This window comes from Phyllostomus discolor, chromosome 5, assembly GCF_004126475.2.
Source record: "Phyllostomus discolor isolate MPI-MPIP mPhyDis1 chromosome 5, mPhyDis1.pri.v3, whole genome shotgun sequence".
Classification (NCBI taxonomy): Eukaryota; Metazoa; Chordata; class Mammalia; order Chiroptera; family Phyllostomidae; genus Phyllostomus; species Phyllostomus discolor.
Window position 1 is genome coordinate 75,688,455 of NC_040907.2, and position 27,303 is coordinate 75,715,757.

Sequence of the window (27,303 nt, forward strand, 5' to 3'; positions counted from 1 at the left end):
AGTTGATATCAGGTGGAATCACATCACAATATATACAGTTTTTAGGAGTAAAAGCATATCTATTCAACAACAACAACAACAACAACAACAGGAGGGAGAGAGAGAAAAAAGAAACCTTGGAAGCCATTTTATTCAGTGAACATATATTCCTTATGACAGAAGATTCCCAGCTGGGCACAGTTGCAGAAGAGCTGCCGCCCCAACCCTCAGGGGTCTGGAAGGGGTCCGGGTGGCTAGGGGCACCCACCCCCACATGCAGCCGCTCTGTCTACTGTGATGTGCCACATCATGGAAACGGTTGGGAAACCCTGCTTGGGCGGGGGGGGCATGAGAAGCTGGGGGATATGATCTCACTCCTTTTAGGTAGCCTCTGTTCCCTGATGCTGTTTAGCCGGTGTGGGGAGGAGCAAATGGGAAACCTGGCCACTCTCAGCCTGGTTCTAGTGTTTCAAAGTGCAATTTTGACTCCATTTGTATTTCTACCTTATGAACAGGCTTTAGAATCAGCGCCTCCTGTTAGAGACCTGAAGAACACATTGAGAGCTGGGGGCAGGGTGGGAAAGGGAAATACTAGATGGAAGGAACACTGCTGGGGAGGCAGGGCCACCCCAAGGCAGCACACTACAGGCGTGTCTGTGGAGGAAAGAGAAATCCACAGAAGCACCAAATGTCTTTGAACGGCCGTTCCACTGCTCACTCTTCCCATCCAAGCTCTCCAGCAATCTCCTGGTGACACCATTGGCCCTGGGCAGGAAGTGGGGAGTTGCAGCTCACCACACACAGTGGAAGCATTGGAACTGCACTTTACAGAAACCTCTTTGGCAGGAAGACGGAAGGTAGGCTGGAGGGCGTGGAGAGAACGGGGAGGGGGGGGCAGAGAACACAGTGGCGAGTAGTGGCGATTAGAGGGGTGGGGGATGAAGACACCCTATTGTAGGACGACAGCAGGAGGATGGAAGGGAGAAACAAAAGCCTTCTGATGTAGAATCAACAGGATTTGAGTTCGGGTGACTGAGGAAATAATAGGAATGGGGAAATAAAGATGATTTTTACAAACCAATCTCCACCAGCTAATATTTACACATAATAGATGTGGAAGAATTCTTGTTTTGACTGTAGGAGACTAACTGAAAAATTAATAAAGCTGTTAACCACAAGGGTAAATCTCTCAGCGGGATGGCAGTCGAAGCATTATTGCTTCTGTGCTTTGAAGGTGTCTGGGCCTGCGGGCACCCCCAGAAGCCTCTGCACTGTGAGCCCTGCACCCTGCGGGATGGGCCGAGTCGGCTTCCCCGCAGCAGTGGGACAGGGCAGGGGCTCAGTGGTGCTCCCAAGCGTCCCCATCCTGGGGGACCATGCTCTTGTGAGACTGGCTTTCTGTGTGGTGTTTTGGAGCTGGAAACATGTTGACAAACTTTCATTTTAATTGACTAAAAATAGCCTCAAGGTCTCAGAGACAGCACTCATGGAAACAGCAACCTTGAGACAGAATGCAGTCCCTTCAGCAGAAATGAGAGAAGCCAGTAGGCTCCTCAAAAGCAGTGGCGCTGCTAATTCATCTCTGGGTTCTGGGAACCAGGGGGTACTCAGTAGTGTTCAGGAAGGGATGAAATGAACCAGTGAATGAATGAGTGAATATAAGGTGTGCATTCCAGATAAGACGTAACCAATCAAACACATGCCTGTCTACCTCCCTGGTGATCAAAGTATCCAGTGATGTATTCAGGGCACTTTTCCATGTTGAGTCATGAGTTGTTGCTTCTAGCAATTAAATCATCACTTCTTATGTCTGGGTTTACAAGACCAGAACTAAGAGGCTGATTAATTTCTCCTGGGCCCAAGTTTAACTTTATTTTTTTAAAGATCTTATTTATTTATATTTAGAGAGAGGGGAAAGGAGGGAGAAAGAAAGGGAGAGAAACATGGATGTGTGAGAGAAACATGATTGGTTGCCTCTCACATGTGCCCCAACCAGGGACTGGCCTGCAGCCAAGGCATGTGCCCTCCCTGGGAATTGAACCAATGACCTTTTGCTTTGCGGAATGATGCTCGACCAACTGAGCCATGCCAGTCAGGGCCTGAGTTTAACATTTTTGAGTCATGTGGCTTTGAGAAACCAATGAAGACTACAGATTGTACAATTCGGAACAATGTGGAACAGTGTGGAAGTGCTTGTGCACATGCGCACACAGCCCCACTCACGCGTCTGCATTTGACCTCAGGAGGTTCACAGACACCCTCACCCAGGAGCAGAGCCAGGTGTCCTGGGGCCTGAAGCTTTCTCTTTAAGAAAACATAAATATGAACACAAAATTAGGTAGAGGGCTTTGGAAGGGGTCCCTGAAAGTGTGAGGCCCTGAAACTTCAGCTCTATTAGTTTCTGGGAAAATCCACCTCTGCCCTCCCTCCCCTCCCCATTCTGAATGCCAGACCTTGGTAATGTGCCTACAATTCAAGAAACTGCTGCTCAGCAAGCACTGGTGCGAGGCCAGGAGCGAGGCTGACTTTCGCAGGCCTAGGGGAGTCTTATGCGTTAAGCACTTGGTTGGGTTCCTAATACCTTCTGCTTCACAAAGCTGCAGTACAGGTAATGTGTCTGTGCTCTCAGCCCGAAAAAAACCTCTTGACTTTTGATGATAATTTCTCAAAATTTCTTCCTTACTTCTTTCTAACTCATTTTGCCATAAAGTGCTGCTCAAAATATAAAAGGTACCTATGAAACTACCACAGGGGATTACTTGTGCTTGTGTTCAACTTAGTCACTCTTCCTTGGGTGTTGATTTTTTCCCTCCGCCCCTCTAACATCCTACACAAGGGACCCACAAACAGTATTCTGCTGCTGAGCCTCCGTCTTGTTCCTGGTGAATGAACGGGTTTGCATCACAGAGTCACAGGGAGGGAGCAGCACGCACATGCAGCCTCGGGAAGCACCCCTGACCTGCGGTGCCTGCCACTCTCCCAACGCCGAGGGTGGCGCCTGACAACAGCAGGAGAGGGAACATGTAGCCCGTCTCCACTGGGCTGGGCCTCTTCCAAGACATATCTTCACCTTTTTCTACCAGTCCAAGATCTTGGTTAAAGGAGTTTCATGGTATGTTTTTAAAATATCAGATTCAAAAAAGTTCCTCAGAAGACACAGTAATCAGTAGGCAGCTTGTTTTGTACATTTCAACTGTCACTTCTGCAGTGATATGGAAGGAGAAGGAATTTTGAAATATAGAAAATACAAGGACTTTCTCCCAAAGTCCAAGATGCTCAAATATCTAAAGGCACAACTAGTGCAGATTTCCAGAGTTGGAAGCAGCAATCATGAATAGGAAATACTGTAGCATTTCCACAGTGTAGTGAAAATAAAAGTGTTTATAGGTAAAGTGGTGGAACATAACCAACAGTAAAAGTTCACACGCACACACGCCCCAAAGTATATAATTGACTTGAGAGAAAAACTTACAGTAAATAGTTCTGGAAAGTAAACAGAAGACTTGAATCATCCTTAAACCGCCTAAACAATACTGCACCACATACAAGAAAGTTATTACTTACTTAAACTAACCAGATATTAGCTCTCAGACTTAAAATTTTTAAGGAATAAAATTCCATTTAGAAATGCCTTTTACAAAACAGACAGAATCTGAAACAAGGTGGGGTATGACCTTTGTTCAGTCAAAAAGATCCCTGTATTTGTCCAGTGACAGCAGACAAAGGACGTGTTGATGACGTGTTAACCGTGGTCGGTACGTGCTTTCTTTCCCTCGTAAATCTCAGCGCTCTCTAACTTGCTAATTCTTAAATGCATCCTACTGATTTTCGAAAGCACAGTTTTATCAAATCCTACTGAAGCCATAAATGTGTTATAGTAGAACAAAAGTATATACAACAAAAGCAAAACAAAAACAACTTTGATGTTCAGAAACTTCAGGGATCAGATTTCAATCAGTTAAAGATAAATGAAGAGAGGGGAGAAAATTCAGTCTAGTTTGGTGGTAACAACAGTCCGTCTCAATCATTCCTTCTTCTCTAACAGTTACACAGACTTGTTGTCGAGACAGAGGGACGGGCCTTTTGCCTGAGCACAGTTAACACCCTGACCACTTCCAGGAGTCCTGAGGCCTGGGCTCTGGGCTCCACTCCCAGTTCTGAGGATTTGGGGGCAAGTGATCTATCTTCTCTTTGTCTCCATTCAAAATCACCTGTGAAATGGAGATACTGCTAGTATTTGCACATCATGGGGCTGTTATGAGTATCAAATGAGATATGGATGTACATTAAGTGTCTTAAACATTTAAAACTCAAATAAGATTAACATACTCCATAGTAGTTGGTTCTCATGGAATATGTAAATGGCAGGTATTTTTTTACAAAATGGCAAAATCACTATTTTCCTTTTCAAATATGATTAATTGGTTTAAGGTATTTTTGTTCCTTACACGTGTCATCAGGAGGCACACAGCATAATGGACACAGGTTTCCAACTGCTCAGACCAGAAACTGAACCCAAGTGCAGACATCCATCCGCCGTTTGACCTTGGACCAAGTGGTTTAAGCTCTCTAACCCTGACTGGCTCTTCTGTGAAGGAGGGATACCAACACCTACTTTAAGGTGTTGTTGAAAGGCTTAGAAGTGACATTTCCAGAGCCCAGGTGGAGTGCCTGGGATACAGAATGGTCAGTAAAGGGCAACTATTTTATTACATTCCAGGAGTGTGGCTCGGAAAATGGAGGCGGCTTAAAAAACAGATGAATCCCATGCCCCTCATCAACAGTCCCACGCTAATCAAGTCCTGTCCTGGGCACCATCCCCACAGACACTGGCCCATAAGGGAGAAGCTTTGCCCACTGTGAAGCCAGCACCTCTTCTTCCCTGGGCCCTTAATCTTTAGAGCAAAACTTCTGGAAAGGCGCTTAACTAAAACCATCCCAATAGAAGAAGGGAAACCTGGATTCCACAAGTTATGAAGAGGGATTTAGCTGTCAGGTGTGCCAGGGACCCATTTTTAGCTGCTTTTTCTTTCAACATCTAATATTATTGTAATGCTGTTTACAAGGGAACTAAAAGGGAAGGAAAAAAGTCACTGTCGACCCTGCAACTATACATAAAACATTTTTGCCTTTGCTCCATGCCCTGCCTGAAACAGCCATCTCCCCTCTATCCATTATCCACACCCTGCCTTCTGTTCTCACTGTTCTCAGGCCCCAGGAACCCTGGACCTGCAGTAGGAAAATCTCTCCCAGCTAGCGCACGGCCAGGCAGGGTGAGGTGCTCCCGCTCCTGGGCCGGGTGTCTGAGCAGCCTGCTGGCTGGCTCGCACCACGGCACTTGTCTGGGGTAGTGCATGGCCTGTCTGCCGCTGTCTCCTGTGTGGTCCTGTGTGCACTCCTTCAGAGCAGGGCTGGCCTGGCTCTCCAATGGATGCCCAGGGCCAGCACCAGGGAGGGGACAGTGTAAGTTGGAAGGATATTCCTTAGTTACATTAACACACACACACAAGCAAATAGTCTTTCCATATGAATTGCCATTTACCTATCCTTATATTTCTTATTAGACTGTAAGGTAAATGGGATACAAAGTCAAACATCACCAATGCTACACAGTATGAATATACAGTAGCATCCTGGGAGGAAATAAAACTACCAGCAGAGGTAGCAGCATGGTGTGCTAGATGTGTACTGCTACATTAACAAATGATCACAAACCTGGGGTCTCAAATCCAGCTTCTAGAGGCTGCCCATATGTGGTCCTTTCCTCCATTTTCAAGGCCACTAACACAGGCTTTTTATAGGCACCCTTGTGATTTACAATGGACCCAGATGGATAATACAGGATAATCTCAAAATTTTAACATAATGATACCTTAAAGTCCCTTTGCCATGTAGGGAGACACATTCACAGGTTCCTGGGATTAGGATATGAATGTCTGGGGTGGGGGTCACATCACTGCACCCACTATTCAAGGCACGTGTGATCCCCCAAGATCGCATTGTGTACTTGGAGAGCATGCTCGGTTCAGACAGAGCCGAAACAGCTGCACAAAGAACACAGGCCAGCAGGAGCCCAATGCTCTGCACATTTAGAAGGTGAGGGGCATTGGGCACCCATGGCTGACTGCATGGCTAGTGACCCTGAAGCTTCCTCGTGGAGGAAGACAGGGGGCCTCCAGGGCTCCGCTTCTGCTAAGTCCTTTTCCTTTCTTTGAGTGCATGCCGACCCGCTGAGGTGGCTGCCCGCTGAGAAAATGGTCCTCCAAGGCCACCCATATTTGTCCTGCTCACAGACAGCCCTCTCAACCTCAGGAAACAGGGACCTGAAGGAAAGAGTTCCTAGAAAGTGGTCAATCAAGGTTCTCTGGAGGGATATTTGCATTTCTGGTTGTTCCTTTGCTTTTCATAGTTACATTTTCATGCAGTAGCAAGTATCCTTTTCCAGAGAGCTGGATGGGCATGGAAGAAATTCATGCTGTGCAGAAGAAGCCTGTCGTGCAGTTCCTCCTCCTTCTCATAAAAATTTGCATATTATAATATGTAATATGGCCACAGAACCAGAAGCACAAGGATGCAGCAAGAAAGGTGGAGGACAAGCTCTATGCAAAAATTCTAAGTAGCATATCTATGGGGCATTCACCACGTGCCCAGCACGGCCCTAAGGACTCTACATGCACTTTCTCCTTTATACCTCCCAGCCTCCTGGAAAAGCACTTAACACGAGTTATCCCAGTTTTAAGTACTCACTCGGTTTACAGATAGTAGGAATGAACGGCGAAGCAGAGAAGAGGCTTGGCTTTAATCATACTAAGTTTAGACTTGGTAATAATCTATCATTTATAATGTAATATAAAGAAATAAGAAAAATCAAAGCACTGCATAATTATTAAAATGACTATCAAGATCAAGATTCCTACCAAACACACTTACTTTACTGCTGCACAATCTCATGGAGGTAATGGTGTTGTTTTTGTGTTTCTCTACAGAGGACTTGCAGAAAAGCCAGCCTCAGGTCAGGCATGGCCTCTTCACATTACCTGTCTTGCAGATGTGAGCCGTGTTGAGAGTTTGTAAGTGTGACCTGTAGATGGCACATTGCTGAGTTTTCTCTGAACATACGCACACATACTTGATCTGCTCACATTAGAACATGTTGCAAAATGTGTTTTAATGAGGAACAGTTGGTCTGGTTCTGCTCAAATAAAAGATATCCCTGTAAGAGAGCTGCCACCTGTCTTCCCATCTTGCAGCACAGCTTCTAAATGAGTTCTTCTGTCCCTGACACCGGCAGGTGTTGCCAGGGCCCCGAAACCACATTCCTCGTGCCAGCTCCCTTCCTGCAACTGACAGACAACCTCAGTCCTGTGCTTGGTGTCATTACCAGACACCAGGACATACAGGAGATTAAGGGCGACGAGCTACCTTTCTCCATTATACTTCAAATTGGGAGCATCTTAATATATGACTACAATTGCCTAATTATCACCATACCAAAGATGTCAGTATTTTCCAGTTCTTATAGGCTATGCAAACAATGTTATATGAATTGTCCATTAGCATTATTGGTATCCTGGCATGTAACCAAATCGCCAAATTAGACTTGGAATCAATTACACTTTTTCGTTTATTTTGGGAGAACATTTACATTTTAAAACCTCTGTCACAGACTCACACGATGACAGCACAGTACTGTCAAGCCTTTCTGCATCGCTTTTGGGCATTAGCAATTCTAAATCAGGTGCTCTCCACATCTAATCCCCCCGCCCCCCTTCACATGTCATTGCTATCAGGTCATTAGAATTGTGAAGAATATTTTAAACTAGAACACACACACACACACACATACACACACACACATCGCTCTAATCTTGGTTTTTAATCTTATTTCTGTGATAGCAGAGTAAACACAAGGCTTTACTAATAAGGCCAAACATAAATTATTAAACTATCTGCCGCATGATCAAATGTGTTTCAGATTCTATTCTGAATAACTCTGCCTTGACGTTCACCAAAGGGGGAGATCTGACGTGCCCTGCATGATCTCGGCGGCCCCTCTCCTTCAGAACACCCCACCCTCTGGCTTGAACTGCGCCAAGTGAAAAAAGGAATGATCATATCAAAAACCAAAGCTCAGCATCAGCCCATCACTAAATTATAACTTTGTGTAAGATCTCTCTTCATTCAACTCAAGAGACATGAAAACAACTCAGCTCCCTACTTCTTTTAATGGATTCACAATATTTATGTGTAAATTTTTCTCAGGGCTCAGAGGCACTGTTAGAGCTTGAAGTGGACACTAGCAGGGATGAAGGAAAAATAGTTTGATAGCTCATAGCTCAAAGATAAATTAGAGTTTAGAATTTTTTTTTAAAAGTCTGACCATATGGCCTATGGAGATAAGTCTATCAAAAAACAAATATGTAATCAATTGAGGAAATTTTCGTAAAATATACATTATGCAGTGTAGTATACTCTCAGAAAAGAATCTCAGAATCTCTTGATTTTGAAAAGTTTACTTTGAATACAAAATTATCTTTATATCAGAAAGCTATCTTTGTCATCATTCCATTTACTCCAGAAAATATAAATTTAAGGAAGCACCTCTTCAGGTAAGCATCCCTAATGCACACTGCTGCTTCGGACTGGGCTGGTGACAAGGAGTGAACAAAAGGTGGAGCGTCTCTAGTACCTTCCCAGCCCTCTGGTTGTGGGGTTCTATCTGAATACCCGATCCTCGTTAACGCTCTGAATCTGTAACTTAGCACCAATGTATAGTCACACGAGCTCACACATTCCTGAAAATAAGGGGGGCGTTCTTGGGTGGGAGAATCAGACCTAGAATTCATCACAAAGCATCACATCTTTGCCAACAGTACTGCACTGTCACATTTGTTTACATAGAACCTCCCTCATTCTCAAAAAATGAGAGAGCGCAAGCTTTGTTGAAAGGATGTTATCAGACACCGAGCATCTTAGATGGAGATACATTTATTTTTATTTCATTATTATTAATTTTTTTCCTCAAAAGAGGAGGGTTTTTTACTACACATACTTAAGAAAGTTACTCTAGAACTTAGCTCTCTTCCACTAACTAAACCTCAGCCATAGATGTATGGACAAATATATACACATACACAGACACACAGAGCCTTGAAATAAAGAAACTGAGAAGTTCACTTAAAACTATGAAGTCAGGACAAATACTGCAAAATTTTATATGGAACCACAAAAGGCCCAGCACAGAAACAGTGATCCTGAGACAGAAGAACAAAGTTGGAGGAATCATGCTACCTAATATCAAACTATACTACAAAGCCATAGTAATCAAAACAGCCTGGTACTGGCATAAAAACAGACACATAGATCAATGGAACAGAATAGAGTGACCAGAAATAAACCCATACATTTATAGTCAACTAATATTTGACAGAGGAAGCAAGTATATACAATGGGCTAAAGATAGATTATTCAATAAATTGTGTTGAGAAAATTGGACAGATATGTACAGAAAAATGAAACTAGACTACCTTCTTACACCACACACAAGAATAAATTAAAAATGGATCAAAGAATAAATGTTAGACCAGAAACCATAAAAATCCTAGAAGAAAACATAGGCAGCAAAACCCTGGACATTGCTTGCAGAAATTTTTTATCGGATATATCTCCCCAGGCAAGGGAAACAAAAGAAAAAATAAACAAATGGGACTATATCAAACTAAAAAGTTTCTGCATAGCCAAGGAAATCATCAACAAAATAAAAAGACAACCCACAGAATAAGAGAACATATTTTCCAATACATCTGATAAATGGTTAATATCCAAAATTTATAAAGTACTTACAACATTCACCAGCATAAAAACAAACAACCCAGTTGAAAAATGGGCAAAGGACCAGAAGAGACACTTCTCCAAAGAGGCCATATGAATGGCTGATATATGAAAAGATGCTCAATGTCACTAATCATCAGAGAAATGAAAATTAAAACTGCAATGAGATACCATCTCACACCTGTGGGATTGGCTATCATCAAAAAACCAACAAACAACAAGTGCCGGTGAGGATGTGGAGAAAGTAGAACTTTTTGCACTCTTGGTAGGAATGCAGCCACTGTGGAAAGCAGAATGGAGGTACCAAAAAAATTAAAAATAGATCTTCCTTTTGACCCAGGAATCCCACCTCTGGAAATAGATCTGAAGGAACCCATATCACTAATTCAAAAGCACATAAGCACCACTGTGTTCACTGCAGCGTTAGTTATAATTGCCAAGATATGGGAGCAGCCCAAGTGTCCATCAATAGATGAGTGGATGAAACAACTATGGGATATTTACACAATGGAATACTATTTGGCTGTAAAAAAGAAGGAAATTTTACCCTTTGTGATAGTATGTATGGACTTGGGGAACATTATGTTATGTGAAATAAGCCAGTAAGAGAAAGACAAACACCATATGATCTCACTCATATGTAGAATCTAATGAACAAACTGAACTAACAAGGCAAACAGACAGACTAGATGAAGAGCAGGATGACAACTAATGGGGAGAGGGTTCGGGGGTGGAGGGATTGAGCAAAAAGGAAAAAGAACTCATGGACATGGACAGCAGTGTGGTGATTGCTGGGAGTAAGGGGTATAAGGGGACTAAATGGTAATGGGAAAAATACAGTAAAAGTTAAATTTTAAAAAGGAGATATATATTAAACAGAACTATGAAGCCTGTAATCCCAATGTTCATGACAGTGGCAGAAATCTGAACTCATCTATTCTGCATTACTGGCTGGAGATAAGCACTAAACTACAGCCGCTCCACAGGTGTGACAAAGTAGAAGGAAGAAAGAGAAAGTAAAATGGGTCAAGATGCTCTACTGACGATGGATTCCTTTCAATAATCTCTTAAACCATCCTCATTCCATGGAGTGTACACAGGGAGCTGTGAACTAGGATGTTGAGTAAAATAACAATTGGGTATATGAGAGTTAATCTTTAAGTAATCAATTCAACTCAAAACAATTATTCCTAAGAATTTCTTTCGACTAGGTAAACATGAGGGTGTGTTGGCAGGTGTTAGTGCTTTAAATGAAGAAGAAGCCATGATGTCAACAGCTATTACAATGCAACCCTCTCATGCTGTTCTGAGTATCATTTTCACTGACTGGAGATACGGATTTAGCATCACTCAGTTCCATGAACTGCATAACATGAATAAAGGAGATGGCAGGTGCTTTGTCCTGATTCGAAGAGTCTCATAAATGATGAGCTAACATGTAGGATGTTTCCCCTAGGTTACCATGATAATTACTCAGTTTGAAAAACTGAGACAAACTAGTTGAGAAAACTTACCTGGTACATACTGTAATTGCATGGAACTCAGTCACCTGAAGAAAGTTCACATCTCCATCTTTTTCCCTATCGTTTCCACAGGTCCATTATGTGGACTTCCAAAAACCCATTCCAAGGCATGACTATTTCCCCTTTCTACTGTATTTTTTGTTGTTGAATATGGACGGTTTTTAAAAAGCAAAAATAATCATCCGTCGTCCTTCAAAAGTCACTTAAAACAACTGGGAGAAGATCAATATTAAGGAACTTAATAATGTGTGTGGCTATAAAAGTGTGGTGAGCAGCCTGCAAAAGGCCGGCCCCCGAGACCCTTGCCTCCTGACGTTCACGTTCTGTGTAACGCCTTTCCCCTGACTATGGGCTGACCTTACTGCCATACTTCTGATTAACACTGGACATGAACGATGGGACGGCACTGCTGAAATTAGGTTACAGAAACCTGTGGCTTCCCTCATCCTCACTCTGCTGGTCTGTGTGGTGGGAAGCCAGCTGCCATGTGTGAGCCGCCCTGTGCAGAAGCCCCCATGAGAAGTGACTGAGGGAGACCTCTAACCAACAGCTAACAAAGGGCCGAGACCTCAACTTAACGACCCACCAGGAGCACAATCCTGGCATCAGCCCATAAGTGAACTTAGAAGCACCTCCTCCCTTAGGTGAGCTTTCCGTTGAGACAGCTCCCCAGGCGGACACCCTGATGGTAGCCTCATGCCCGGCACTGCGCCGGAGGCACCCAGCTGAGCTGTGTCCAGATTTCTGACCCACAGAAGCTCTCAGATAACAAATGTTTGTTGTTTGAAGCTGCTAAACTCTGAGGTAATTTGTTACACAGCAAGAGATAATACAAAAAGATGCCAGGCAGAAGGCTAAAAACTGACTCACGTATAAGTTGAAGCATTATTCATAACAGGTACCGTAGACCAAGGAAAGGTAGACCTTCAGGAAAATCTTCCAGAACAATTGACTATACATGCATAAAACAATAAAATTTAACACCTAACTACCATGCTTAAAAATCAATTACAGGTAGATTGATTACCTACCTATTAACGGCAAGAGTGCAAAAATGTGGAGGGCAGTATGGGCAGAAAAGCTTTCTAATCCACAGGGGTAGGAAAATCATTCTTAAATCACAAAACACACACAGTGCTATGGGCACCCAAAAGAGGTTAAAATACAAACCACAAACTGGGAAAAGACACTTGCTTCTGTTATAGCTAACTTTATATACAGAAATCCTAAAAATCAATAAGATGGTATCAATTCAATAGAAGAAAATGAGCAAAAGACTTACACAGATAAAAGTATTTATTGAAGAGGAAATCTGAATAAATATATAAAGAAAGCAATACATATATTAAAATGTGCTCATTTACAGTTAGAGAAAAACAAGTTAAAAACACAGTGAGATAAAAATTCACATATACCAGGCTGGCAAAAAGTGAGAGGCCTATCAGTATTGAGAGTGGATGAGAATGCAGAGGCACCAGACCACTCCGGCTCTGCTGCAGGGGACGGTCTAGCAAATTCCTGAAGCCACTTTGGGAAATGGGGGCATTAGTGGTAAAGTGGAAGCTGTGCAGACCCAACCACCCGCAATTCCACTCCTGAGTGTCTCACCCAGGCTACAGAAATCACCGCAAGCAGGGGTCAATCTCAAGTCCCCATCAAGGTTTATGTGATTTAAGTTAGAAGCTCCAGCAGGGTTTAGAGTAGAGAGAGGCGTGGGGCAGGGTTTGGTCAAAGGCAGAACAAGTAGTCTGGGGGTGTGGGGCACAAGCCGTGGAGTCAGGACTCCCTGAGAACATTAACTCTCCACGCTGTCTCCCTAACAACTGCCTTTCCCCCCCCAGCTGAGGATTTATTGGCATACATGTAACCATATAAAACATAAGTTATGAAAAGTACAGTCACAACATGCCCTCCCCCCAACTCCCTGCACCCTGGGCCCAGGCCCCTAAAACCTCCTTCTGAGGAAGGGAGAGGAAAGGGGTACAGAAACCGCCTAATGCCACAGCCCCTCGGCCTGTGCATGGCTGGCTTGGCTGCAGTGGGAGAAACCAGGTATTGTCTCAGCACATCTGGGAGCTGGTGGAGCAGGACAGCTCACACAGCTGGCCCTTGAAGTCCAGGTCAGTGGTGAAGTCCAGGATGCGATTATTCTTGGCATTGGGTTGCACGTCAATGGTGCCAACGCTCTCCTCGCCTGTCTTCACTGTCAGGTAGCCTGCCCCCCATGTAGCACACCAGCTGCTTCTACTGAATGTATGGCGACTCAGGGCTGGTGGTGAAGCTGGTCCTCTTGTGGCTGCAGGTGAACTTGATGTTGAAGTAGGCCACTAGAGCCTGCATGTAGTCATTCCACTTCACTTGCAGGCAGAAGGGAGAGGTGAAGGTCAGCTCTTCCACCTTCACGGTGTAGATGTCCACCTCCTTTGTGAGGCAGGCATTGGCGACCAGCTGCCTGGGGCCCACCACATCCACCAGGGGCTCCTCAGTGTTCACGTCTTTGATGCAAGACATGTCAAAGCCACACACTTTTTCCCACCAGTGGATCTTGATGGCTGTCATGGACAGCACAGCTCAGTGGGGGCGATGAGGCTATCAGGTGCCAGCCACTTATCTTGGGCACAGAACACAGTGTTGAGCATTGACTGTAGAAGAGACAGTAGTAGCCATCCACTTGTTGATGATGATGTCAACCTTCTCTACTGGAAGCCCCACCTCCTCAACCTTCCCCTTCATGATGGTCTCCACTTGGTCTAATTTGTTGGCTTTGACAATCTTCATTGCATAATCAGAGATACTGGAACACTCGATCCTGATGACCTCGCAGCCCCAGCCTTGGCAGCAAACATGCAGAGAATCCCTGTGCCCAAGCACACGCCCAGCACCACCTGATCTGAGAAGAGGTGCTGGTTGTGAAGCATGGAGTTGCAGTAGGTGACGGTGTACACTTCGTCTTTCAGCATCTCCTTGTGGATGCCAAAGTGCACATGGGAGTCGAAGCAGTAATCCTTGGACACCATGCCCTCAGCGCTGAATTTCTGACTGCTTCCTGCTTGGCCACAGGACAGCCTTGGCTGCTGCCATCTTCACCTACTCCTCGAGCTACTGAGATCCTCAACTGCTTCCTTTTTTAAGATCAGTCCCAGTAAGTAACCTACCTTTTCTCCTTTAACACCCCTACTTTTCCATCTCTCAGTTCCTAAGGTGCTCCCTAGCACCTTTTAAAAAATTATGGGCCAATGTGGAAAATGGATAGGATATAAATGGCCACTTGTCAATAACACATCTTCTCATTTTTTACTTGGGTTCTATGGGATAACATCAGTCTCTGTATTCATTTCCTAAGGCTGCTGTAACAAATGATCATAAACTGAGTGGCTTAAAACAATACAAACTTATCGTCTTACCCCTCCGGAGCTTACCAGTCTGGAATGAGTCTCACTGGACTACCAGTAAAGGTGCTACCCTCCTTCTGGAGACTCTAGGGGAGGTCCATATACTTGCCTTTCCCAGCTTGCAGTCCTTGGCTCCTGACCCCCTTCCATCTTCCCAAGTTAGAATTCTCTTGACTCTGACCTCTGATTCCCCTGCTGCCCTTTTACTTTTTTTAATTGTATTTTTTCCATTATAATTTACTCCAGTTATAACCCCTCTCCCTGCCTCCCCGCCACAATCACTACACTGTTGTCCACGTCCACGAGTCCTTTTTCCTATTTGCTCCCTCTCTCCGCCTCCTAACCTTCCTGCCCTGACCTGCCATCATATACTCTATCTATGAGTTTGTTTCTATTTTTCTTGTTAGTTCAGTTTATTCATCAGATTCCATATATAAGTGAAATCACATGGTATTTGTCTTTTGCTGACTGGCTTATTTTACTTAGTGTAATGTTCTCCAGAGCCATCCATACTGTCACAAAGGGTAAAATTTTCTTTCTTTTTATGGCCGAGTAGTATTCTATTGTGTAAAGGTCCCATAGTTGTTTTATCCACTCATCTACTGATGGACACTTGGGCTGCTTCCATATCTTGGTGACTGTGAATAACTGCAATGGACATTGAGGTGCTTATGTTCTTCCGAATCAGTGTTTTGGGTTCCTTCGTCTATATTCCCAGAAGTGGGATCTCTGTGTCAAAAGGCAGATCCAGTGTGGAAAGCAGTATGGAGATGCCCTTTTATTTTTAAGGACTATCTTGATTACACTGGGCCTGCCTGGATAATACGGGATAATGTCTTTATTTTAAGGTCAACTGATAAGTAAATTTAATTCCTTGTACAACTTAATCCCTTGGTTCCTAGCATATTCACGAATCCTTGGGATGAGAACGTGCACACTGCTGGGGGCTATTTTCCTGCCTAACACAGGCCCTGTGGGTGATAATGTTGAGTGTAGCTGTTGGGCGCAAACATTTCAGAGAATAACAGCATCTCGAGAACACTTAAATGTTTCCCAGTAGAGGACCATGAGAAAATGCCTTAACTTCTACGAACTTTTACATTTTGGATTCTTTATGCGAAAAGAGTTGTTTTAAAAGAAAGAGAAACTAGACCCAACCCTTCCTGTTCTACAGCTCTCAATCTGAAAACAAGACACTGAGCTGCAGATCTGGAGAGACTGGATCTAAGGTGGAGGCAGAACTTGAATTCTTGTGGGGTACAAGATGTGTCACCCACAAGCAACGACGCTGGGATTTCCTGGTGTGGCCGAATGAATACAGTAAAGGTCCCAACTCTTCACACCTCCTGGGTCTGTGCCTTCTATCACATAACTAAGTAATGCTCTCCTTGGGCTTGACCATGTGACTGACTTTGGCCACTGGGATGTTATCAAACATAATACATGCCATGGCTTGAAAAGGACTTCAGAGTTTCTGGTTGCTCTTCTTCCTCTGCTTTCACTGTGGGAACATACCCAGGAGAGCATCTTATGGGATGAGATGCATTGAGCAGAGCGGGTTCATCCATGGGGTCCCAGCTGAGGCCATCTAGATCTGGCAGCTGAACTGTCAGACATGTCAGCAAGCCCACCAAGATTAGAAGAGCTGCTCAGCTACCCTACATTGACCGCAGATACGTGACTGAGCCTGGTCCGATCAGCTGAACTCCACTATGGTTCTGTGATTGTTTATCACGAGGCATTCAAAGTAAGTTAACTAATGATATACAGTGACCACATGTTTGGTCCTGCACTCCTTTTTAGTAAGGGGTGTACACACATCTCCAGGATGAAGACATTCATTCATTTACTCAATAGACATTTACTAAACATTTGTCCCATTCCAGGCACTGTTCTAGGCATTGAGGACACAGATGAAGGACAATGTACCAACCCTCATGGATGGGGCTTCCATTTTCATAACTGGAGACAAAGAAACACATAAATATTTGGTGTGGCTGATAAGGAGTTGTATCGTGGAGAAAAATAGAGTATGGATAGTGGGTACCAGTCTGTGACAGATGATGGAGGTGGCATTTTACAGGGGGCTACTCAGGATAGTCTCACTGATAAGGTGGTGTTTTAGCAGAGATCTGAATGTAGGAGATGACAGACATGTCATACAGGCATTTAAGAGAAGCACATTCTAAATAGAGGTACTAGCGAATGGAAAGGCCTCCTGAGGAAGGGTACCTGGTGTGTTTAAATTCAAGTGTAGCTAGAATGGTGTGCGTGAGGGAGAGGAAAATCAATGGACACTGAGGGGCCGAGGCACCAGGCCTGGCAGGCCATCACAGGGTTGCCTGCTTCCACCCTGAGCATGGTTGGAAAGCCCCACATGCTCTTCTTTTTAATTTAATTTTTTGTCTTAAGATATAGATAACATAAAATTTACCACCTTAATAATTTTAAGTGCACAATTCAGTGGCATTAATTACAATCCTCATGCTGTATAGCCATCATTGCTGTTGATTTCTAAGACTTTCTCAACACTCCAAACAGAAACTCCGTAACCATTAAGAAATAACTCTTCATGCCCCGATAACCTCTAATTTACTTTCTGTTTCTATGAATTTGCCTCTTCTATATCTTTCAAATAAATGGAGTCATATAATATTTGTTCTTTTTTGTCTGGCTTATTTAACTTAGCATAATGTTTTCAAGATTCACCCATTGAACAACAATGAAATAACTTAAAAAGATTCATCCATGTGGTTGAATATGTATCAGAACTTCATTTCTCTTTATGGATAAATAAAATGCTACCATTTGTATATATCATGTTTTGTTTATCAACTCATTTGTTGCTGGACACTTGGGTTGTTTCTACCTTTTGACTATGTCAATAATGCCGCTATGAACATCGGTACACAAGTATCTGTTTGAGTGCCTGCCTTTAATTTTGGGGTACATATGGTGGGTCATATGGAATCTTAGATGGGTGTGAGCAGAAGAGACATGATCTGATCTATATACAGGGTGGAAACAAGGAGACTGATTAGGAAGATTGTGTTTATTTTCAGATAAGATAGTACAGAGAACAGAAACTCATCTCCCTAAAGAGTATTTAAAAGAAGATCTGTAGCAGATAACACTATTGGGCACCACAGATGCCTTGTGATTGTGCAGAGGAGCTGGCCTCACTGAAGGACAACAGAAAAGAAAGAGCAACTCAAAGTCAATCAAAAAAGGGAGCTTAATCACAATCACAAAGTAATTATTTTAGGCAACTATACTTTACAAATGCTGTTGCTGGTTATAAATGTGCCTGAAAAGATCATTGATCAAATGATGGAGTCCACCCTACCTGGTCTCAGGAAACTGTAACTGCCTGTGGCTAAGGATGAGTCAGAGGACTCCAGACAAGGAGCCACTAAGGAGACCAAACTTATTTCCCTGACATGAACGCTGCCTGTTCTGTGCCGGCCCCTAGTGCTTGAGCAGTTAGCCAATGATGGGTAAGATTTTCCAAGGGGGGAATTGCCAGGACAGGCATGATCACATGGAGGCCTCAAGGAAGGACTTGGGGGGCTATGGAAATGAAGGGGTGATCAACACCAACCCCTGCCCCCTCGGCTTTATCAAAGCCTGAGTCCTTGTTCTTAGTTGTGAGAAATCGAAGTCTCCCGGCTGCCTTTGTCTCCTCTGCCCAACTCAGGCCTGCGGAAACAACAGGGGAGGTGCAGTCCAGACCAGAGTCAGCAGATCCCCAGGGTAATCAGGCCTGGGACATAGAATATACAAGATCCTGTGAGATCTGCTTACTGGAGGATGCTCCTGAATTAGAATATGAAGGCACGGGCAGGAAATGAAACTAGCCTTTTAGGTCCTGTAGTATTTTAAAGTGATAAAACCCCAAACTCTGCCCAGAATGCCAGCACCTTTGAAAGCTATGTATTCCTTTTGATCTGCCCTGCCAGACTGTAATCCACAAACTGTATCTGTATTCTTAATAAAAGCCTGCTCAGGAGGGGGCTCGGGGCGCTCTCCACTAGAGAGAGTGGCCATTTTGTACCTATTTCCCCACAGGACTCGGTTGTCTGTGTGTATGTTTTTCTTGTGTTTCTACGAGCATCTGCAGCGATGGATACTGCTGGCCAGTATCCACCACAATCAAATCCTCTTCTCATGGTATGTACGTGATTTGGGAAAAACATAACCCATGCCCATGGATGTGACATTACTAGGATCTTGATTACATGGCCTAGATAAATCTTCACTGGCTATCACCATGCCAATTTCACACCACATGGTCCTGGATCACTGCCTCTCTGCCAGGTATAGCTCTGAATGCTTCCCATGCTTTATCGCACTTCACTGTCCAAATCGCCCTATCAAATAGATTCTTTTACCCCTAATTTATAAAATAGGAAACACACCTAGAGAGTGAGCAGCCAATGATCACACATTTAGTAAAGGATAGAGCCAAAATTCCAAATCCACACAGCATGACCCCCAAGCTCATGTGCTTAAGGGCAGTGCCCCTAACCTTTTTGGAACCACGAACCAGTTTCATGGAAGACAATTTTTCCACGGACGGGGTTGAGGGAGACTGCAGGCACTCAGGGGTAATGTCAGCCAAGCTTTGCTCACTCACCTGCCACACACCTTCTGCTGTGCAATCTGATCCCTAAAAGGCCATGGACTGTGCTAGTCCGCAGCCTGGGGGCTGGGGACTCCTGGTTAAGGGGTACCTGATTCTTTTGAAACAGATGTTTAGGAGGAAGAAGTCCTGGGAGCCAGAACCCTCTAGAAGGAAAAGATGATGGTGATAGTGAATACCTACAATAGTGCTTTGCTCTTCTGGTCCCTAGATTTCTCTCAAGTGGTGGCAAGTCTGAAAGCCACTGCATCTGATTTTTATAGGTTGACTTCCTACCAGGTAACTGTCAACTTGATATATGACTTGAATATTTATGTTTGACTTATATCAGGCACATAGAGGGACAGGAGAAAATTTGTTTCTCCAAAGCCCTTTAAATTTAAAACATTGCAAACTATGATAGAAAACAAAGACATTCATGGTTGTATTATTTTAGACACAACTCAAAGTCAATACCCTGAGTATGACAGGGTAAACAAGCTATCACTTTCAGCACTAGAAAGTAAAAGGGAAGAAAACTAAAACTTAAGCACGCCTAGCTCTAAAGTACACATCCTTACAGTTCCCATGAAAATAACTGAAATTTGCTCGATTATTATCAGTTTAAAAGGGGGCTTTTGCAATCTGCTTATCGACATGTCAAATGACTTCAAAGAGCAGGTTGGGTGGCTTCACTATACTTTTTATCCCTTGAAAAATATATTAATTTCCTAATTTGAAATAACAGAATATTTCAATCTATTTATACATTTTCAGCTTCCTAGGCTCTGGTCAAGAAACTATCCATTCCACCCTGTAAGTCACTGAAAGCCAAGTTTATTCAACAAACTGAGCACCGACTCTGAGCCAGGCGCTGTGCTAGGTAGGGCCTGGAACTGGTGGTGGAACAGTCAGACAGGCAGCCCTGCTCTTACAAGCTTTTCCTCACAGTAATGCCCAGGCTCAAAAACTTTCTGACCTGTATGGTAGAAACTTCTAGTATTCACCCGCATTTTCTTATTTATATAGGAGTATGTATTTCCCCAACTCTTGAGGTTAGGTTGGGCCATGCGAACAGTTCTGGCTAATGGACATCCAAGGAAACAGCATACGCTGTTTCAGTGAGAAGCCTGGCTCCTCAGCACTGCTCTCTTCGCAGCCAACCTGGGTCCCCGAGCAACTGCGTGGAACAGACAATCCCTGATTCCAGACTGCCCACTAACTGCAGGTGTGTTGTAGCATGAGCAGGAAATACACCTTTGTTGTGTTAGGCTTGAGATTTCAGAGTTAATTTGTTATTATTGTAGGACAGCCTAACTTATCATAAACTAACCCATGTGTTTTATTGTCCAAACTGTTAGCTGTAAGTTTTCTATTTGATTTCAAAATCCAGAGGCTCTACTCTTTAGAGAACATGACTTTCCATTGCCTGCCAACTGCCACATCTGCTTATGGATGCCCATATAAAGCCAGTTTTATTCCTGTGCATTATGCCACTTTGAGAAAAACGTCTCATCGAGAAATATTTTCTTCTCTATTTGCCTGATCACACGCTAAATCTGGTTCTAATCTTACCACATCCATAATACCCTCTGTAGTAGAAACGGTTTGAACACTCTCTCCACATTGATAGTTCTCCACACTGTAAATTCCATCTTACTAATATAAATTCCAAGAACATTTCTCATCCTCCTTTGTCCCCAAGGGTGCACGCTTGAGACTCAGGTTCCATCCTCAGATGCAACGTATGTTAGACGCTGATTAGGAGGTAAGTTCCACGAGGAAGCAGACAGGGTGTGGGACCTCTGCCTTGCTGGGCAGAGGGCAGAAATAACATCTCTTACCAGCAGCCTCTGTGTGGTTCTGGGTGTTTTTAAAAACTCAGTGAAGAGTCTACTTCCCAGCCCTTTTAACAATTCTGTGCACTATCCCTTTTTAAATGCCTTCCTGTTTAAACTAACTGAATGGTTCTGTTGTCTGCAAAGAATGCGGACACATACATTTCCCGATACCGAAAGTATTCAGAGGTCTCTGATCTCCCAATCCCTTATGATCTGATGCCATCTAATTTAGCTCTGGCTATATTATAGATTTTGTTTCAATGCGCCTATCTTCTTTTCCTAACCAGACCTGCATCTCTTGGAGGGCAAGAATCACATCTTAGACCTTCTATATCCCAAGCAGGACTTGGTCAGCTTTAGGATTGACAGGATGACCACGTAATTCATCACCCAAGCCAGGATACTTTGGGGAGTGAAAAAGGGCACTGTTACTAATTACACTGGGACAACAGATAAAAACCAGGACTGTCCCAGACAAACTGAGGCATACTGCCATACCTGGCACTTATTATCATTGGCCAAATAAAAACGAAAGACATTTGAAGGACAAGTAATATAGTCAAAGTCAGAGCATGAGACAGCAGTCCTGGACACCTGGGTTCCTGTCATCACAGGCGATAACACTCTCCCAGAGTATCCCCAGTCCCAGCCACTAGGACATTGGGCAAAGATGGCATTTCAGGTTTGGGGGTTCTAAAATACGGCTTTGATTTTCATGAGGAAGCTTCTGTTCCTAATGAATTCATTTAGGTTTGGTAAAAATCACCCATAAAATTTTAACCACAAGGGCAATTATGTTGCCAAAGGCAGCTGGCGCACCTCCACAGTAAGACCCTCTCTCTCACCCCTAAGGGTCCCTCCCAAAAAGGGTCACAATAGAATAGCAGTATTACCAGAAAAACATCCAGACTAAAGTCTCCTCAAAGGTCAAGATCACGTTCATCATTTCTATCACCAATATTTAGTCTAGTGCCTAGATAATATTATTTTGTTTCATAAATGCTGAAACATATCATAAGAAGCCAGGTATGACCAGAACGTTGTCTGTGTCAGTAATTCAGGCTCAGGTGGGCTGATTCTCTTTTCTTGCCTTCGGCCATTTTTTGCTTTGGGTGTCTGCTCACGCCTTTGCTCATGCTAAGCCCACTGTTCCTTCTATCCCCTCCCCCCATGCCTCAATGTGAGCAAAGGATAGAGAGGTGGGAGAGCCCAATCACCTCTAAGTTGCCTCTTTGTGAGTGTGTACAGTAATGTAAAGAATACTTCCTGTGATCGAGCTGCCTTAGGCCGGGCTAGAATAGTAAGTTGAGATAATACTGGTAAAAAGCCTTAACATCAAGTACACAGTAGAGGCTAACTAAATGGTAGTTATTATTATCAAGTCACAATTGGTTCCTTGATGCATGCAATTCCCCTCGCCACACCCCAGCTACAAGCCTCTCGAGGAGGAAAGTTATCATCAGTGACTGCAAATTAGTAAGGGAAATGAAATGAAGACTAACTGTTTAGCAGCAGCTAGCTCTGAAGATACTTTGGATGGTACTCAAATTGTTACATGAAATGTACTGCAAACATACCAAACACATTTTGAACGGACACAATCACACTAGTTCAGTTGTGATACCCAATTAAAACACAACCCAGCAGCACAGAACAAAAACTATGTATCTAGACTGTGAAACCCAAATATTTCCTAATGAGCCTGCAAAAGAAACTAATTAGAGGCAATATGAAAGAAAGAAATGCACTAAATATTAAATGTACTATGGTATTAATTGTGACACCACTTTAACACATGGGCAATGAAGAAAAAGAAAAGAAACTACGAAAACTGCTTGGGATTGGAGCCAATATCTTTGGGGTGGAAGGAAAACAGGAAGGAACACACCCTTATTTGCTTCTAACACGGTTAGCTGATCTGTTTGAAATTAGATCCACTTTCAACTGTTTTAACTTAATTATTAAGCCATTTCTTAACCTCATGAATGCAGTTTTCATGTGCTTTCAAATCTGGCCCTGAACTAATAGACCCTTTCACTTCAGTGGTTTTGGAAATGAATGTTAGATGGAGAGGAAAGCATGTTAACGGTGCTTTTCTAAGGGTCAAAGCTCTGAAAATATAGTATAGTTTGTATATAAAACTCAATACACCTGAATATCCTGCTGGCTCTTTGTCTGGTATTGAGGCAAACCATGCCACCCTTGCAAACTTCTTCCTTTCCAAGTGCATTTGGCTGCATTGGTGCTGAGCTATCTAACTGCTCAAGTGGATCCATTATTAGGATCAAAGTCCCAATAGATGAGAAACAGGTGGCAGCCAGGCCCCCTGGGGCAGTGTTCCCTTCATCTGGGAGAAACGGAATGGTAGGACCAGCTCTCCATTCTAGAATAGTCTCTTTAAAAAGGGGGTGTAAAGAATAAGAGGACGAAATGTTTGTAAGAACAGCCAATGCTCAAACATTGTTTTTGAGGCTTGCTCTATTAATGTGTCACTCTCGTTACGTGGAGTAACTCCCCAAGGTGGCCTGCCTTCATCTGCCATTTTGTAGGAAATCGTGGCTAATGAGTGCAACAGCTGAAATGACAAAAGGCTGTACAATTCTTACCTTCCATTGTTTAGAGTAAAACAATGCCTTGGCACATACTATCACAAATTAATAATGATGATATTAGTAGTAGCCAACATTTAATGACTGCTAAGCCACTTCTATGTAAATCCTATAAATAGGTACTATTGTCTCCATTTCCAGAAGAGAGAACTGAGGAGGAGAGAGGCTAAGCTGCCCAACGGCATATTTCTGTAAGTGGTGAAACAAGGAGTCACATCCAGATAATCAGAATCTAGAATCCATGTTTTTAATTTATATATAATACTACAAAGTGAAAACTAATGAAAGCAAAGTACTTTTTAAAAAAATGTAAAGTAAAAAAATTAAAGTAAAAGCCAGGAAATCACTGCTTTTTTTAAAGCTGTACTAATTGAACCCCATCTTCAAATATTAATATAACTACTATGCATCAGGCACTCTGTCCACTTTATCTAGTTTAATCCTCTATGATTCAGTTATGTCCATTTTACAGAAGATAAATCTGTGGTTCAGGGAAGCCAGCTGTCGAAGACCACAGGAATTGTAATTGTGAATGCAATATATATATCACTACTGTCCAGAAATCACCATATAAGACTCTTGCAACTCAAAAGGCAAGGCTGTATGGACCTGGATTTAAAAATCCAGGTTTGACCTCACACCCATCAGGAAGGCTACTGCCAAAAACAAACAAACAAACAAACAAACAAACAAAACCTGCTAGAAAATAACAAGTGTTGGCGAGGATGTGGCAAAACTGGAACCCTGGTGCACCATTTGTGGGAATGTAAAATGGTACAGCCACTGTGGAGAATAGTATGGTGGTTCCTCAAAAAATTAAAAGTAGAACCATCATAAGGTCTAGCAGGTCCACTTCTGGGTATGTACCCAGGGGAATTGGAAGCAAGATCTCAGAGAGACAGTTGTATAACCACATTCATACCAGCATTATTACTAAGGACCAAAAGGTGGAAGCAACCCCAGTGTTCACTGACAGGTAAATGGATAAACAAAATGTGGTATATACACACAATGGAATAGGATTCAGCCTTAGAAAGGAAGAAAATTCTGACACGTGCTGCCGAGGAAGTTACGTGAAATAAGCCAGTCAGAAAAAGACAAAGACTGATTCCTCTTTCGTGAGGTACCCAGAGCAGCCACATGCATTACGACAGAAAGCAGATGGTGGTGCTAGGGGCTGAGGGGAGTGGGTATGTGGGGAGCTGTTTAATGGGTACAAAGTTTCAGTTTTGCAGGATAAAAAAAATTATGGAGATTGGCTGCACACCAGTGTGAATGTTTTTAACACTACTAAACTGTATGCTTAAAATAATTAAGATAATAAATTTTACATTATCAATATTTTACCAAATTCAAACAAAAACATAGGTTTGAAAGTTGCTAAGACCTGGATATAAATATTGGCTTGCCTTTCCCACCCTTTAAATTTCTAAATTTGTGACTCTGGATAAGTTATTAGGTTACTGATGCTCAGATTCCTTATTTGTGAAATAGGGCTAATAATAGTAACTTCCTCATAGAGTTATGAGGATGATGGGAGTGAATCTATGTAAGATATTTAGCATAGCACTTGGCCCATAATAAGGACCCCATAAACATTGGCTTTGAGTCACAGCAGTAGGCATGGAGTATCTAGACAATGGCAGAGTGGGTACTGAAGGAGGAAAAATCCTTTGCTATCTCTCAAGAGGTTACATGAGGAAGGCAAATCCCTCTTGGGGGATTTAACATGGCTCAAGGTTTGGCTTGTGGCCTTGAAAGCTCAGAAACTGAACTTCACCCACAGAAGAGACCACATGGATAGGGCACAGGAAACCAGTTTATTAACAACACACAGAGGGCTGAACAATTTGCATAGGAAAGCAAATTATAATTCCACGTTTGTCTGTTAAGCACGAACTCAAGAAAAGGAAGTAATGCGTCAAACATATAAAGGTACCAGACTAAGGAAAAGGGGTGTATTCATTTCCACGTCAGAATGGTCTTCAGACTTTTTGAAGTCCCTTGGCCCACGTGTCCTCTCTTCCGGGAAATAGGTACTCGCATCGCCAGTGTTAGCTTCTAGACCCTCTTTGTTTGGCTTATGTGGCTGACCACCCCCACCTTCTACATGGCCTTCTGTTTCTCTGACCATCTTAGTGCCTTCTAGAATGTTGCAGTTGACTCCTGCAGGTTTAGGACCTGATAGTGTCTTTAAGGTAATTAATTCTGCCTTTTCTTTGACCCAAAAGATGTTTGGATCTCATGCAGGGCAATATTATTCATCTGAGATACGAAAGCAGTATCGGCTTTCATGTATATTGTTTAATAGCTTAACAAAAATCATTTAGAATATTTAGTGAATTTCCATATATTTCTAGGCAGTAACTGTCAAGATATATTATTAAGTGAAAATAGCAGAAGTGTGTACAATTCACCTAAGGAGGTGACAAAGTGACAAACATATGTACATGTATCTGTATTGTTAAAACAGACCATTGAAAGAATAAACTGAAAACTAAAAAACAAAACAAAACAGTAATTGCTCAGATAGGTAAGGGAGGTGACAGGGTGGAGGGGGACAGTAGTAAGTAGAAGGTGGACTCCTCAGAACAGACTTTTGTAGATCCAATTTTGCAAAAGATTTTATGTAATTATAAAACAAAGTAAAATTTAAAAATTCTAAAAAACTGGAGACAAAGTAAAACAAATGTGTATTTTAATTGTGTATTCACGTAGCTATACGGAGAGGAATAATTTCAGGTGACTTTAAATCCATTATTTGCCTGTACGTCCCTGGAGGGATAGACCCTAAGAACAAAACCAACAGCAAAACTACCACAACAGCTTAAACTGTCTCTAGCAATCACATATTGGTGGGAGTGTTGGTATGGGTGTTACTGGACAGTTACAAGAGCATTAGAAAATAATGCAAGTGAGGAACTGCGTTGTGTTACAGGGAGCTGGGACTTTCAGTGTGGAAGGAAGAAGTTAGAGATGTAAGACAGAAAACCCCTGAGGCGGGCTTGGATGACAGCATCAATTGGGGGAAATAAGGATATTTTAAACTATCAAAGATTTCAAGATCTATGTCAACAGGACCGAGGAACCAATTTGATGTACTTCCACTGTCCAAAAATGCAATCATTTGAGCCCCAATTAAGTATAATAACTGCAGTGGATAAAAACACATCAAATAGACAGAAATCTATAAGTTTATAGGAATACTTTAAAAAAAAAACTCATTGGTTAGTTTTAGAAGATGCTAAGCAATCAACACAAACTTTGAAAATTGACAGAGAGTAAGTATTGAGTCATTTTCTCATCTTTCCTGTATGAACTGTACCTCATGGTAAAAAAATTGACAAGAGAAAGTTTGTCGCCATAGCAGTACTTTTAGCTAATACATGACGAAGGAAAGACCCAATCAGAAAGCCACTATTCACAGCCCCTAATGACTCAGTGACTCTTGGCAATGCTCATCAACCACCGACACCATAACAGGGAGACAAACGGGCCTCGGAATGG

At 42.8% G+C, this 27,303-nt stretch overlaps 1 protein-coding gene and 1 pseudogene across 3 annotated transcripts in view; both read right to left on the reverse strand.

The window, feature by feature from the left end:
- The window catches only part of CDKAL1 (CDK5 regulatory subunit associated protein 1 like 1), a 649,842-nt gene that overhangs the window by 4,465 nt on the left and 618,074 nt on the right, over positions 1-27,303 (reverse strand). The gene's annotated exons all lie outside the window — the stretch shown is intronic.
- On the reverse strand, positions 12,639-16,175 carry LOC114496145 (annotated as a pseudogene).